This window comes from Corapipo altera, unplaced genomic scaffold, assembly GCF_003945725.1.
Source record: "Corapipo altera isolate COAL_440 unplaced genomic scaffold, ASM394572v1 23, whole genome shotgun sequence".
NCBI lineage: Eukaryota > Metazoa > Chordata > Aves > Passeriformes > Pipridae > Corapipo > Corapipo altera.
The window spans coordinates 1459910-1474360 of record NW_020884878.1 but is presented as its reverse complement, the minus strand read 5'-3'; positions in this window follow the sequence as shown (position 1 = coordinate 1474360).

Here is a 14451-nt window from a genome sequence, read left to right as displayed (position 1 = left end):
GACTGCAGAGCAGCCTCTATTCAACATGGGAGGAGAATTTGGGCATATTTAGCTGTTTTTCATACATATATGTGTGTTGTACCATTCAAAGACCTCAGCTCCACTCTGCCACAACTTGGCAGTCCCCTGGAGGCAGGAAGTACCAGTGGGAACAGCTGCAGGGAGCTGGATGGATGCAGGCCTGCTGCCTGTCCATGGTTCTCATTTTTATTCCAGCCATTAGGAATGACACAGGCCTGGGTAGTGCAGACATGGGAAAGCATGTCTCTCACTCAACAGGCAACAAGTGAAAAGCCAAATCTGTGGTCGTGGAGCACAAGAACAATCAGAAGTCACATACAAGGATTCAGAAAGTTTGACAGAATTTTGTGTTTGTTTGGATGGAAAGAAAGAAGGTAAGAGGATTGGAGAAGTGTAATTCTGTTCCCAGTGTTACCCCTCTTCTCCAGTTTCTTGTATTCTTCCATTTAGATGCAATTCTACTGGGAGCAGAGAAAATATTCATTAGAAATAATTCTCCACAGAAACAGAGCAGTGAAAAATGACATGCCTAGTTTCATGGGTGGCAGAAAGTCAAAGGGTCTGAAAACAACCACAGAGTTTCAGAGGTAGCTCAGCCTGTTGTTATTTTCCAAACTTTCTCACAAGGGTCTTGCTTCATGTTTGGGACACCAAACTTCCTTCTCCAGCAGCAGTTTTAAATAGGAAAAGCCCTGGATCAATGCACATAAGGAGACTCTTTGAAACCCATTTGTAGTTCCCAATCTGATAAAAAAAAGTATATTATTCATCTAAAATGCCTTCATCATCCTTGTCTGCTATTTAATTTGTTCAACGTTGCCAGGAGCTGCAGAGATTTCTTCCAGTCCACAGATCACCCACCCTAAAGATTAAAAAAATCAGTCTTTCACAGCATAATTTTTTAATTGTCTATGCAGTCAGCTTTTCTTAGTGAAAAATAAAATGTGCCAAACAATAGTTTCTAAGACTTGTGCAGACTTTTGGATCCCTGTAGAAGACAAGGTCTGGCTCAACACAGACTTATTTCTAATAAACCTACAGATTCAAACAGTTGGGAAACTACATTCTGGGAGCCTGTGATGGTGTAAGACCTTCCCAAAAGACTCAGTTTTCCTTTAGTAGGGTGATGTTTCTTTCTTTTTCCCTTTTCCCTTTTCCATTTCCTTTATTTCCTTTTTTCTTTCCCTTTATTCCTTTTTTTTTTTTTCTTTTTTTAAATCTCTCTTTTCCTCTTGTCCTTTGCTTTATCCTTTTGAGCTCCATCAAGAAATGGAGACTTTTGTTTTGGCCAATTCTGCTGTATCCGGTAAGGCTTTTTATTCTGGTCAGATGACTTTCTAACTCTATCAGGGAAAGTAAAAATAATGGAAGGAATCCAAGATATCAATTGTGACAGCAACTGTATGCTGGTAGTCTAGCACACTCTATATTTCTAGATAAGCTTGTTTGAAACAAAGACAACTAAAGAAAACAAACAAACAAAAAACCCCCCAACCTGTTAGAACTCAACAGAACTAACCCCTCGCCATATGATATTTGCTAATGAACTGCATGCAGTGAAAAACGTGTGAGAATCCTTTCTGTGGCTTTTTGGGGAGGGTGATAAATTAATTCAAGTAATGTAATAAGCAAGTCTGAAAATGGGTTGTGGTGGGTGGTTGTTTCCCCTCCCCTTCCCCCCCTGCTAAATCTTACCATAAATGTTTCCCTCAGCAGATGCAGACGCACATAATTTCTTTCGGGATTTTATAACCATGACAACCAGTTTTAAAGGAACGTTTTCTGTTTCCACAGTTTAAATTAGAAGTGTATCCAAAAAGAGGGTTGTAAAATGAGCAGAAATAAGCTACTATTTCCACATCTTCCTCAGAACAATGGAGTGTTACATTTTTGCTTTTATTTTTACATACAAATATGATAAAATGTAAAATAAAGCTTCTGTACCAACTTTTACTTAAAAAAAAAGAAACAAACACCTTTTTAAAAGAAGATTTTATTCACTAGCTAAAAAGCCTTCATTTTAAAGATAGCGAAATTAAATCTTTCTCATTTAACTCATGTTAGATTTAATGATACTGTAATTTATAATGCGTAAAGCATGTTGACATTTAATGCATATGACTTCTTTGAAGTTACATCCTTTTAGTGGAGATGAATTTTGATGAGTTTTACCAAAGGAGTTGAAAGAGTTTAGGTAAGCTAAAAATAACTTAGGAGTGAGTTTAATCTGGGTTAGACACTGTTCCTTTTATTTTACATTGAAATCTCATTAGTAGCAAGGTGCAGAGGACCTTTCAGGGCTTTCAAATACTTTAAAAATCAATGCCGAGCTCTGAACTGGAGTCACAGAGAGGCCAGTAGAGAACATGTTGCCAGTGCCGGTGTCCTGATGACCTGCTGAGCTGAGATTTCACCCCAAAAGGCTCCTCTGTGCTCACATTTCTTTTTCAGGCTATGTCCAGCTCCAGCCAGGGCCCATCAGCCCTGACCTTCACATGCTCACCTGGGGCCCAGCACTGCTCATTAACACTGATACTGCTCCAAAGGACCAGGGCAATAGAAAAAAGATGTGTGCAGCATCCACAGAAACAGAGAGGAAGATGATCCTATCTCAGAATTCCCATATTCCTTGCCTAGAAGAAACCAGAATAATCCTTCCTATTACCTCTAAATAGAAGGCTGGGAGCTTACTTGGATGCAAGCACTGAGCAGTGCCAGGCAGGGAAAAGATGTTCCCTCCCTGCTGTCAGAGCTTTAAGAAATGTAGTATTCATTTGGGGTTCCTCTCTTCAGCCCTCGGTGCCTGACCTACAGCTGTTGATATCTCAGTTGATCACCCAGACCTGGTTTTCCAGCAACAGAAAAAGACAGAAAAGAGTGTGTGTGTGTGTGTGTGTGTGTTTGTGTGTGCCCACATGCTTGTGTGTGTGCATGCACGCAGCAGGGTGCCTAAGCAGACCTTTCTTTCTCAAAGTAAAGCTCTCAGAATAAGTCAGATGAACAGTTCTTCATAAACATCTCTCCCTCTCTTGATTTAAATTAGGAACATAGAACCTCACAGAGAGGTAGGTCCATGCCTTTGCACAGATAAATCCCACCTGTTTTGTGAGGCTCTAATCTGGCAAAACATCCCACTGTAGCCAGCAGGTAGCTGTGAACTGATGGTCCCTGGGCCTGGAGTGCAGCAGTGCTGTCAGCCTCTAGTTACAGCAGCCTGGCTACTGCACTCATGCTTCCTCTTGGTTCAGTTCCATGTTTTGGCTACAAGAACATTTATTACTTGGATTATTAATTTTCAACTCTAGTGGGCTCACCTGTGTTTAAACAGTGTCAGCAGGGCTTTTTCAGCACTGGTGTTTCGTGAGTGTGTCTTTCCCATTACACCTTTCACATGATTAGTCCCTGGTTTGTCATTTCCAGCTCCATATTTCTAACCCGTCTTGAAGGAATTTACATAATGTCTCTATGGAGTTGCTTTTGTTTGCCATGTTGCCAAAACACTGTGTCAGCCTGGCTTGGTGATGCAACCTTCCTCTTCTCCCCGTACAGGGTAAAACCCTCCTATAAATCCCTAGAAAATCGCTGGGTTCATTTACGATCTGGCACACGTGAAAACTTGCTTCCCAAAGAGGCAACGCACAACATTCAGCTGATCCTTTCTGCACAAAATCACCATTACTCTGACATTATTAAGAGATGCAGGTTGTTCTGTGTAACAAAAGCAAATTCTTACCCGTGTGACTGGGGATCCACCTGGGGCTGCATCAAATGAAGACGAGATTGTTGGGTTGTTTGTTACAAACCCACTGAGGACTCAACACCTGTGTAATTTCTCCTAAGGGATGACTAAGGTGACTTGGTAATTCCTCCCCTGCAGGGGGAGGTCTGCAACTCTATCCTGAGAAAGTAATTTTAGCCCACATTGCAGTCCAGTTTTCCAGGTTCACCATCACCAGAGGGGCTTCTACATATCCAGTTGCACACCACTTCTGGCAATGCTAATTGATGGTCCACTCCAGCTGCCTCCCCAGCTGAACACAGCTCCTGGGCAGCACATTGCCTTTTCTGAAGACACACTTCAGTGGCCCCTGTGCTGTGATCCCCTGTGAACACGCAGACCTGTGCCTTTCTCCCTCTGACTTGTGATTAGTTGTATGTCCAACTTGAACCTTGGTGTCAAGCCAAAACACCACTGCTGGTACAGGACTACAATAAGTACTTCATGTTTCTGTTATCTAATCACATCTTTACATGCTGAACAATAAAATCCCAAATAAAGGAAGCAAAATGTTGCCTTAGAACAAGTGTGGGAGACAATTGCAACCAAGAACTGATCATCAGGAGAGCAGCACACCAGGAGCAAACATGTAAGAAACAGGTATACAGAGGAGAGATGGGATTTAATCTAGCACAAAGACCTGCTTAGGCTGAGTGTTACAGAAAGTAATAATTTTCTATTATTAGTACTACCTTTATGTTAAATTTCATGACACCTGTCAGCTGTAAAAGCATTAGACCCTACAGCCATATGAACACACCAGAGCCATTATTTATGTGTTTTTAAGGTAAATGAATGGATCACCAACCCCTGAGAATAACATACAGACTTGCAGAGGAGGTTATGACCCTGAACCACTGCATGCTCCACCTGAATATCAGCAAGATCTCTGGGAGAAAACAGGCTCACAGTTTCTGGCAGTGCAGCACTCACCTTGCTGGTTACCAAGGAGTGACGCTAAACTTGGTGCTCTGAAAGCACCTTGTATCTCTTTCCTGTTGACACATAAATTTAATCTGACTTTGATATGGATGTGCATGTGAGAGAGACTCTGCATGACTAAATTTCATAGCAATAAAGATTTCCTTCTCAGAGTCCAGCTGAATTTTCAATGCACTGCTGAGCCCTTATTGCTCCCCAGCACTGCAGTACCCTCACAGTTGCTGCTGGAGCTGTGCTCTGGGTAAAGCATCAGAGCTTGGCAAAAGCCAGGAGAAGCAGTCACTCCTTCATAAGCAGAATTAAAGGCAACAAAGCTAAACAGACCCATTTCCCTTCCCTTTTAATAGCAGGTCAGTGACGCAATGTCTCTAATTAGCACTCACAGTTGGCCATCGCTGAATTGCTGGGAAATGTTCAGTGGCCTGCAGGTATCTTGCCACCCTCCCCTTTCATCAATGGTTACTTTCAATCACAAGTGCTTGGGCTCTTGACTGCTGTTACCTGAGCTGAAGAGCCACCTGTTGCAGTCTGGTCTTCGGATGGGGTCAGAGGATTTTTGTGATGTCAGTGAAGCGAACAAAAAAGTGGGCAGAACACAGAGGGAATCTTTCACAGACACATCTAACCTTTGTGATACCAGGACTTAAAAATAGGTTTGGGACAATTTAAAATTCCTTCCTACTGTTGCCTAGATCTGATCTAATAAGAAAATGATGGGTGTGATTTCTGAGCAGGAGTGAATGCATACGGCATTTACCATTTAGAACAGAGTCCTTAGTCTGTAAGATCCAGCAGCAACACGCTTTCCATTCCAATCACAATCTACACACACCCCTGTATAAAAATGTATGTTATACACACACTCACACATGTTCCCATGTGCGTGCAAGTAAAATTATTGAAAAGATGAACTGAAATGAAAAGGAAAAAAGGAGAGGAAGATGGCAAGTTTTCACCCTTTGGATAAAAAGCTGTGTTTAGAATGATCACTAAGGAAATGGCAGTGTAAAGCAGTGCTGTTCCCACTGACTCTTTTTCTCCCCTAGTTAGTGCTGGTCCTTCCTTTTTGGCCTCTGCAAAATAAATTAAGCTTAAAGAAATGCTTCCCAGCATCAGTGATGCAGGACTCCTCCAGGGCTTTGTTTAGCTTGTGAGGAAGGGCCTTTTCTACCATGACCAAGTCTGTGCTGTGAAGGGCAAATGGGCAAATACAGCAAAGCCCACTGCAGTGGGAGGGTCTGCAATCCCACGGGAGGGAAAGCACAGCTTATCACAGAGCTGCGCCCTGGCTGAAGGAATGAAAGGGTGTTTTTTGTCCCTGGTGACTGACAAAGAGCACAAATGTTTTCACCAAGCAATATTGCACAACTGAATATCATTTGACTCTATGAATGACCCTACTCAGAAAGACAAGAACTCTTACAAGAATAAAAATAGAAAAAATTCTACAGGTTTTCCTTTAGGGATCATCCCCTTGAATCAGCTATGACACATCTAGTAAACATGTGAGGCTTGATAGGGCTGAGTGGTATATTAGATCCTCTTCCCAGAGCTCCTATATTAATTTTATCACAGTTCTCAGGAAATTAAATACATTTTATACCATTCCTTCATTTGTGATGTACCTGACCTTGATCTAGATTTAGTTTTTTCCAGTTGGCTCAAATTGGGCAGTCATAATCCCTCCTTTCTGCTGTTGCTGAATGTGAAATATCTGAATTAATGAAGTCTCGTTTCGCTATCACATGATCTAAGCTGCCAAAATATTTACTTTCTCCCTGAGTGATGTACAAAAGAATGAAAATGTAAATCATCTACGTGCTCCTTCAAGCTCTACTTTACATATAAACTACTAACCTTGCTGCCTTCTACTTTCCAAGCTGTACACTGCAACACACAAAGAATGCTCAAATTCTGTCAAATTTAACTACAAGTATAAAGATAATCCTGGGCATGATGGGCTTTAGACCCACTTAAACTGCAAAAATCAGCTTAACCAAACTATCTGCTTATACTGTATCTTTGGACTAAGTCCCTCAAATATATAGCTTTCAGCTCACAGGATAAACCAAAAGATATATTAGGAACTTGAATGAAACCATAAAGATTAGGGATAGCTAAGACTTTAAAGTTCTTCTAATATTCATTCGAAAGTGGAATCTTTCCCTAATGGGAAAGGAGAGCTGAAAACCTAATAAAAATACTTGTACTTTATGTCTCATCTAATGAACGATCCTGTAACAAATGTTAATAGTTAAAAAAGGCAAAAGCCATTAAAGTGCTATTTCTCAGGCCCTGCTGTCATAACTCCATATCTTCAATGTAGCAAAAGCCAACTTAGTAACAGCAGATCTGGCCCACTGTGATTGTAAAGAAGTGGATAAGCATCTCATCAGAATTATGCAAGAGACTTTCCTTCACATTATCTCCATACTGTTACTTCCTTCCTAGTCTCCATGTGGAAATATTCCACAGTTTGGGATATAATAATTTAGGTGCAAATAAAGAATTTATTGGGATCAAATCAAGGAGATGCCTTAGATTAACACATAATATACAGAAAAGGAGTCTTATCTCTTAATTCTTCTCTTCAGCCTGGAGGCATCTTGAGAAATGTGACTAGGACAAAAGAAACCTCCTGGAGTTCAACAGCGAGGCATGCACAGTTTTGCAGCTGGAATTAACTCCATTTTATTCTGCCGGCTAGGATCTGCCTGAATGAGCAGCAGTCCTGCTGAAGAGGAACGGGGGGTTATGGTGAACAGGTTCAAAATCAGCTGAGTGCACAGTGAGATGGTGGGGGAGCTGGGCTTGTTTAATCCAGCAGAGAGGAGACTAAGGCATGGTCAGGAGGCTTGAAGTGTAGTTCAACTACTTGAAGGGTAATTGCAAAGATTACAGAGGCGGATCAAGTGGAAGCAGACAATATAAAAGGGGGAGACACCCATGAATCACCATTTTGGAGGTTCAGGAGAAATGTTTTCGTCAGTGGTGCAATGACAGAGCAAACTGCACAGGGAGGTGCTCTAAGGTTCGTCATTGGTGACCTCCAAGACAGCTAGATGCAACCAAGTCTGACCAATAAATCAGCCTATAGACCTCCAGGGTCCTTTCCAACCAAATCCTCTGTATGTGATTCCTGCAACAGACATGCTAACCCGCCTTCCTCTGTTTGTAAAACCTTCATTCTCCCAGATAAATGGAGCTTTTATGGTATGTCACAGAGTTCTGACTGAGCACAGGTGTCTTTGAGCCTCTAAGGAAAACTTTTGATCAGAAATCTGTTTTCTTTGTGACAATCTGTGTTACAGATTTGTTTTGTTCTTCTTACCCTCAGGGTACTGGAAAGCAGAGAAATAAAAGATTGCATATACCAACACAATAAGAAAAAAAATAACTAAGTGTAGGGTAACTTCTGCTTTCAGCTACGGAAACTTTGTCTCATTTGAAAGGGGAGTTCTAGCTACAGAGCCAAAAATAATTTATTGAGTAGGGCTACCAACAGACCGTTGCTTGCATGAATCTGAATGGAGGATGGGCCACAGGCTCAGCTGGTGCAAGTTCAGCATCTAACAGTCAGTGGGAATATTGTGATTTACACCAGCTGAGATATGACTTTCTGTTTCTATTTTAATAAATCAGCTGAGAGAATAAATTTCTCCTAACTTGCCTGGCAAGGTTCTATTGAGATGTTTAACCACACTAACACAACGACTATGTTTTTAGTGCAAACCACAAATGAAACATCCTCTGTGCCACATAAAGCACATCTTCCAGCTCAGACTGATTTTAGAGGTGCTAATTATATTAGTGTTGCAGGAACTACAGTAATTCAGTTCTAAAATCCATTTAATTTCTTTTTAATTACTCATGTTTACCAATTCCTCTAGATTTGGAAAAGGCTCAGAATTGCAGTTAGAAAAGAGGGCTTGAAGCAGAATGATTAAGAACATCTGGCATATACATAATTATACCAGGCAATTTATTCCGCCTTTACCATTTCACTATAGCCGTGGTAATGAGGTAGAGCTGGATTCTATCACTTTTCTGAACATTTAGAAGTGCCTTACTACACAGACAGTTTCACTGAAATGACCAGCAATAATTAAAGTGTATAACACCAAAACCTTGGGAGAAACAGTTGTAGAATCTTTCCCTTACTAAGTGGAGCTACCAGCCCCAGATGTGTGATCAGCTTTGCCCATGAATGAATTCAGGCAAGTTTGAGTTTATCCGAAAAAACTACCTGAATATCACTAACTATAGCAAATACCGTGAGCAGCTTGCTGTAGCATAAGAAAAGTATGAATCAATACTAAAATCATGTTGATTCTGCCAAGATTTTGCCATTGGAAGAAAACAGAAAAGAAAAAAATCAGACTATGTCACACCATACTATTTGAAAGATTTTTGAAGTTAAACATTTCATTCTTGTTTTAAAATGTTGTATGTTCCAGGAACATAGAGGAGAAATTAAGTAAAGGATTTTACTTTCAAATCCAGTTCTACTTAATTTTCCTTTGTGGCCAACTTAAAAGATTTAGGTTCCTTGAAATTTGTGCAAGGCCAAATTTCTCAAGGAAGAGATGTGAGCTTCACACATAAATTGCTGCCTCAATATGGCTTTCATCATGCAAATGGTGAGATTGGCCGATCAGGGTGACTCTTTCTGGCCAAGGGTCTATTAATTTTATTCCCTAACTACCATCTTTTTAGATCTCTTTATTCTTTGCAACCATTGACCAGGCACAATTCAGATCCACCTCCTGGACAGTGCCATTAACCCTAGCATTACCAGCTTCTATTCCAAGGCCAGTGTGATAACCTGGGAGAAGACAACTCCTGAGAGTATTCCAGGATGACTTGACTAGTGTCATGAGTAACCTTCAGACCCTGCTGACTGCAGAAAGCCTGACTACCTCTATACAAACTCTTAAAATAAAAAAACGAGCAAAAAATAATCAGTGAAAGGTAAGCTCCTTTCTTTGCGGTGCTTCACAAGAAATGTATTGCCATTGCATTAATTTAGAGTCTCAGCAGTCCAATTTGAAAACCAATAACATTCCTCCTGAAAATTCTACATTATGGATTTCCATAAGACACGTAATGGAAAAATCTAGCCCTACCATACAGTCAGGACATCTTCAGGTGGAAGGAGACAAGGTCGAATAATGAAATTTCAAAGCAATAATAGTAGGTCTGAAAGTTTTGGAGTTCTCCAAAACCATGATTTGGGCCACCACAGTTCACCACTCTGCCCAGTTGATGGAGGAACAGCTCATCCTCTTCATCTGGACTGGCCAGCTTTGGGAACTCTTCATGTCTGTGCATCAGCAAGGGCTCAGGGGAGGTGGGCTAGTGCATCCTCACAAAATCCTCTTCTCCCCATGAAACTAATTGCAAAAAGAGTGATGACTCAGGCCACCAGCCACCCAACTTTATTTTTAAGGATGGCTAGATACACTTCATATGCCACCTGTGTACTGCAAGTAAGCAAAACTATAGGTAAGAAATATTTTCCAGTGGTAAGCAATATTCACCATTTCCTTGCGCAGTTTCTTCAAGTTCTTAGCCCAGGACCTTTCTTCTGCTGTCTCCTGTTGTTATCATTCACTTGTTTTTGACTCTTTGCTGCCATGTGGAACTGATTTCCTATTTTCATTTAGCGAATCAGTCAATTCTGTCACAAAATTGACCCTTAGTTATTTTTTCTTGTGGTTTTCAAGTGTCTTTTGCTCCATCTTCCTGTTTGTCCCTTTGTGCAGTTTCAAAGTACCTTACGCTGGTCTATACTACTCTTGTGAATACAAGTGACATTTTATTGAAGATTCAGCTTTTCTTCTGTGTTCTCTGTCTGCCAAATATTGAACCAAGTTATTTTGGAGACTACTGTTCAAATCCAGGCACTGAAAATGCATATGCTTCCTCCAGACAGACTTTATAGGATGCAGTCCAAACTTGATTTGAGTTGGCCCAGCAGCTTCCTCTACACAATAACATTAGCATTTCCCTGCAGAAACTGAGTCTTAGAAAATTCATTGAAGAATGTTTTATTCTGAAAAAAGAAAAAAAACCCCAAACCCACACCATTTTTGTATGAGAGATGCATGTTCCTATCTCAAATTCAGATTTCTTTCCATATATATATTACCTGGGCATGTGTTCAAATTTCTGCGAGGGAATTTATTTCATTCTCTTTCAAAGGCTGAACATAAAGATTCTTTTTTATTCTAGTGGTTGTTGCTTTCATTTGAAATGCTTTATTGACATATTTGCATGCTTCTTGCCGTATGCAAATTTTGCATCTATGGCCAAGTCATGATCTGATTCCTCCTCAGAGAGTCAAAGTGGCTCCTTGTATTTTAATTCAGATCCTGAATTAAATCTGTTTAACTGAGATGATGTGTTTAAGTCTGGCCTGCACAGCTCTAGTGACTGTTAATTTTCCTGGTTAACACAAAACTGCACCAGTATAAGTGGCACCTTAAATCTTCCCTCCTGAAAACCACCTTTTGGTCACCAGTTGTCAATCCATTGAGACAACCAAGATAATTTTCAGGACATGTCTGATGAAGGTGCTTAAGCACAGAACTATATTAGTTATTGTTACCATTGGGGTTTGGCTTTTCTGAAAACAATATTTACTTGGATACTTCTGGCTGCAGTGTCAGTCCACTTGGCATAGTTTTACATGAAGACAAGTCTCAACAGACCCATCAGTTCACCCTATTTTTTCAGAACTGTGAAAACAGTGTTGCTGTGAATAGCATAAGATAAAAGACATGAAAAGAAAAAAATAAAAAGGTAAGGAGGAAAAAAATAACTGAACTAAGTAGCAAACATGGAAACTCACAAATTAGCTGGTCCAAAGATTTTATTTCTATGAAGTACTTGCCCATTTCTTACCTTGTGTAAGTACAAACATGCCATTTCTATTCACTCTAGCTACACTGGAGACAGAATGAAAACTTTAGCCCTGAACAATGGCAATTTTCATCCTTTCATCAGATTTACATATAACCTTTATGATGGTATAAATCAGTGTTGGCATCAAACCCTGTTGAGGTATGCTGCTTTTGGCTGGCTGGAATAAATTTTCTCCACAGTGGCTTGTGTGGGGCTCTGCTTTGGATTTGTGCTGAACACAGGGTTGGTAATACAGAGATGTTTTTGTTATTGCCGAGCAAGGCTTACACAGAGCCAAGGCCTTTCCTGCCTTTCATACGACCATGTTGGGGAGGGGGCTGGGGGTGCTTGGGAAGTTGGGAGGAGACACAGCTGACCCAAATTGACAAAAGGATATTCCAGATCATATGACACCGTACTCAGTATTTAAAGTGAGAGGAAGAAAGAAGAAGAGTGGGGCATTTGGAATGCTGGTGTTTGTCTTACTGAGTAACCATTACGTGTGGTGTGGCCCTGCTCTCCTGGAGATGACTGAGCACCTGTGTGGTGAGGGGAAACAGTTTTCCCCCTGAAGTTATAAAATGGTAAATCCCCAGGGGGTGGTGACCCTTGAGGTTCGAGCCAATGAGTGCTTTTGCAAAATATAAACATATCACAAGCAGACCGGAAAAGGAAGTAGTTTTTGTAGTTGTTGACAACCTGCCTACCCATGGGAAGCAGAGAATTAATTCCTTGTATTGCTTTGCTTGTCTGTGTGGCTTTTGCTTTCCCTGTTAAACTGTCTTCATCTCAACCCATGAGTTTTCTAGCTTTTATCCTTCTCTGCCTGATCCCACTGATGGGGGAGTGAGTGAGTGGCTGTGTGGGCCTTGGTTGCTGGCTGAAGTTAAACCATAACACCAGCTTCTGTTTTTTAGTGAAGGGGAACAACACTTATTGAGCAAGATGGTCACTGAGCCATTTCAGTGCAGGTGTATGCTGCATGCAAGGCCTGATAAATAAAACACTTCCTTTAAGAGAAGCTGTTTTCCGTTGCTTATAGGTTTCCCATACTATCACTAAAATTTTCTACTCTGAGAATTTGTATAAGGAGTGGTTGCTTAGGATTTTTTTCTGGTTTTGATTATTATGAGGTTTTTTTTCTTCTAATTTCTTTTTAGGTGAAAAAAAGTAGAGAACAAAAGTTCAAGCTTTGAAACAAGAATAGAAGAGAACAGGAAACATATTTTCCTTTGCTGTCTTAAAATAATATTGGCAAGTGTTTTTGTTTAGTTTTGGTTTGCTTTGCTTAGTTTCAATAGAAACCATGTGCACACTGGAATTTAGTGCAGGTGTGCTCTTTGGGATCACAGCTCTGCCTTTTGCTGCTGTCATGAAAATCCCCCAAATTATAGGGCTCAGTTTAGTGGATTTTCTTTTTATGGATTTGACTGTTAGTACTTTTGAGGGTGGAAGTCTTCATCTCAGAAGATTGCACATCTCTGACACATGTGATCCCTCTTGCACACAACTGGAGTGGAGCACTGGCCCTGTGGGGCAGCACATGCTGCAGCCTGGAGTGGTGAATGTGCAGGTGGGCTTTCTCTTCCATTACTGCTGAATCTCACTGTGTAGCAGTAAACTAAGTAAACAAAAAGGACAAGAAGAAGGGGATGAAAAACACCCAAAATTTGAGGCAGGGGCAGTGACTGGGGGCAAAGAAAGGAGTAGATGAGTTTATGAGGAGGATCCAGCAAAATGGCAGAATGGAGAAAGAATGAAGAGAGAAGGCAAGGTCTGAACTTGAGAAAAGGGGATAAGACAAGATTGAATGATACAATAGAAAAAAAGAGAACAAAAGACCACATTGGAGGTGTAGATCTGAAGAGCTCAGCTTATAAATAGATGAGCAGAAGGATCTATTGAGATTTCCAGGGAAAAACAAAGATGCTTTGGAAACTTAGATTAGAATTCTCTGAGTGTCCTCAGATACCCCCAAAAATGGTCACATTACTTCAGTGATAAACCTGGTTAGTGAGAAACAATATAGCAGCAGTAAAAACAACTTGAAACTACACTTTTTCCAGCAAGGAGACAAGAATAGTGTCCATTCAGGTACTGGGGAAGTCAGGAGGATTAGATGGTGATCAGTCACTTAAAGACCATATCAGGAAAAGTCTGCAAAAATGCACTTTGCACAAGCTCTTTAAAGGTGGCAGTTAACTTCTGAGTGTATAGCCCTTCACTTAATGATGTTCCTGGAAAATGATAGTTTTCTTGGTAACAAACGGTTGTTTAATGTAAGAGTTTTTGAAACACTTGAGGTCAATTGTTGTCCACAGACTCTAAGTGAGCCATATACCAAGATGTGCTAAAAATCTCATCCTTATTTTCCATAAGTTTTCCTAAGGGAAGAAAGGCTCTTGAAGATATAGAAGATCGGCAGTCTCAATGAGACTATACTGAGGTAGGAAACAAAACAGAAAAAAAAAAGAAGAAAATCTGAAACTTTCTTTCCCTAAGAAATGCAATGTATAGTTACTTTGGGACCCTTGGTATTGTAAATCCGTCTCACGCTGCACTTGAACTTGTTCCATTTAAGAATTAGCTGATAATGCAATTTTCTTTCTGTATTTTTCCTCTCAGTTGATGAATAGAAGTAAGAAAGTCTTTATCAGTAAATAATAAAGCAATTATTTTTTAACATTTTCAATTTCTTAGTTGAAATAAAAAATGAAACTATTATTTCTTCCTTAAGTTCTCTACAGAAATCAGCACACCCTGTTTCTGAAACGTGATATGTGTAGCTCATAGGCTTTCACTTC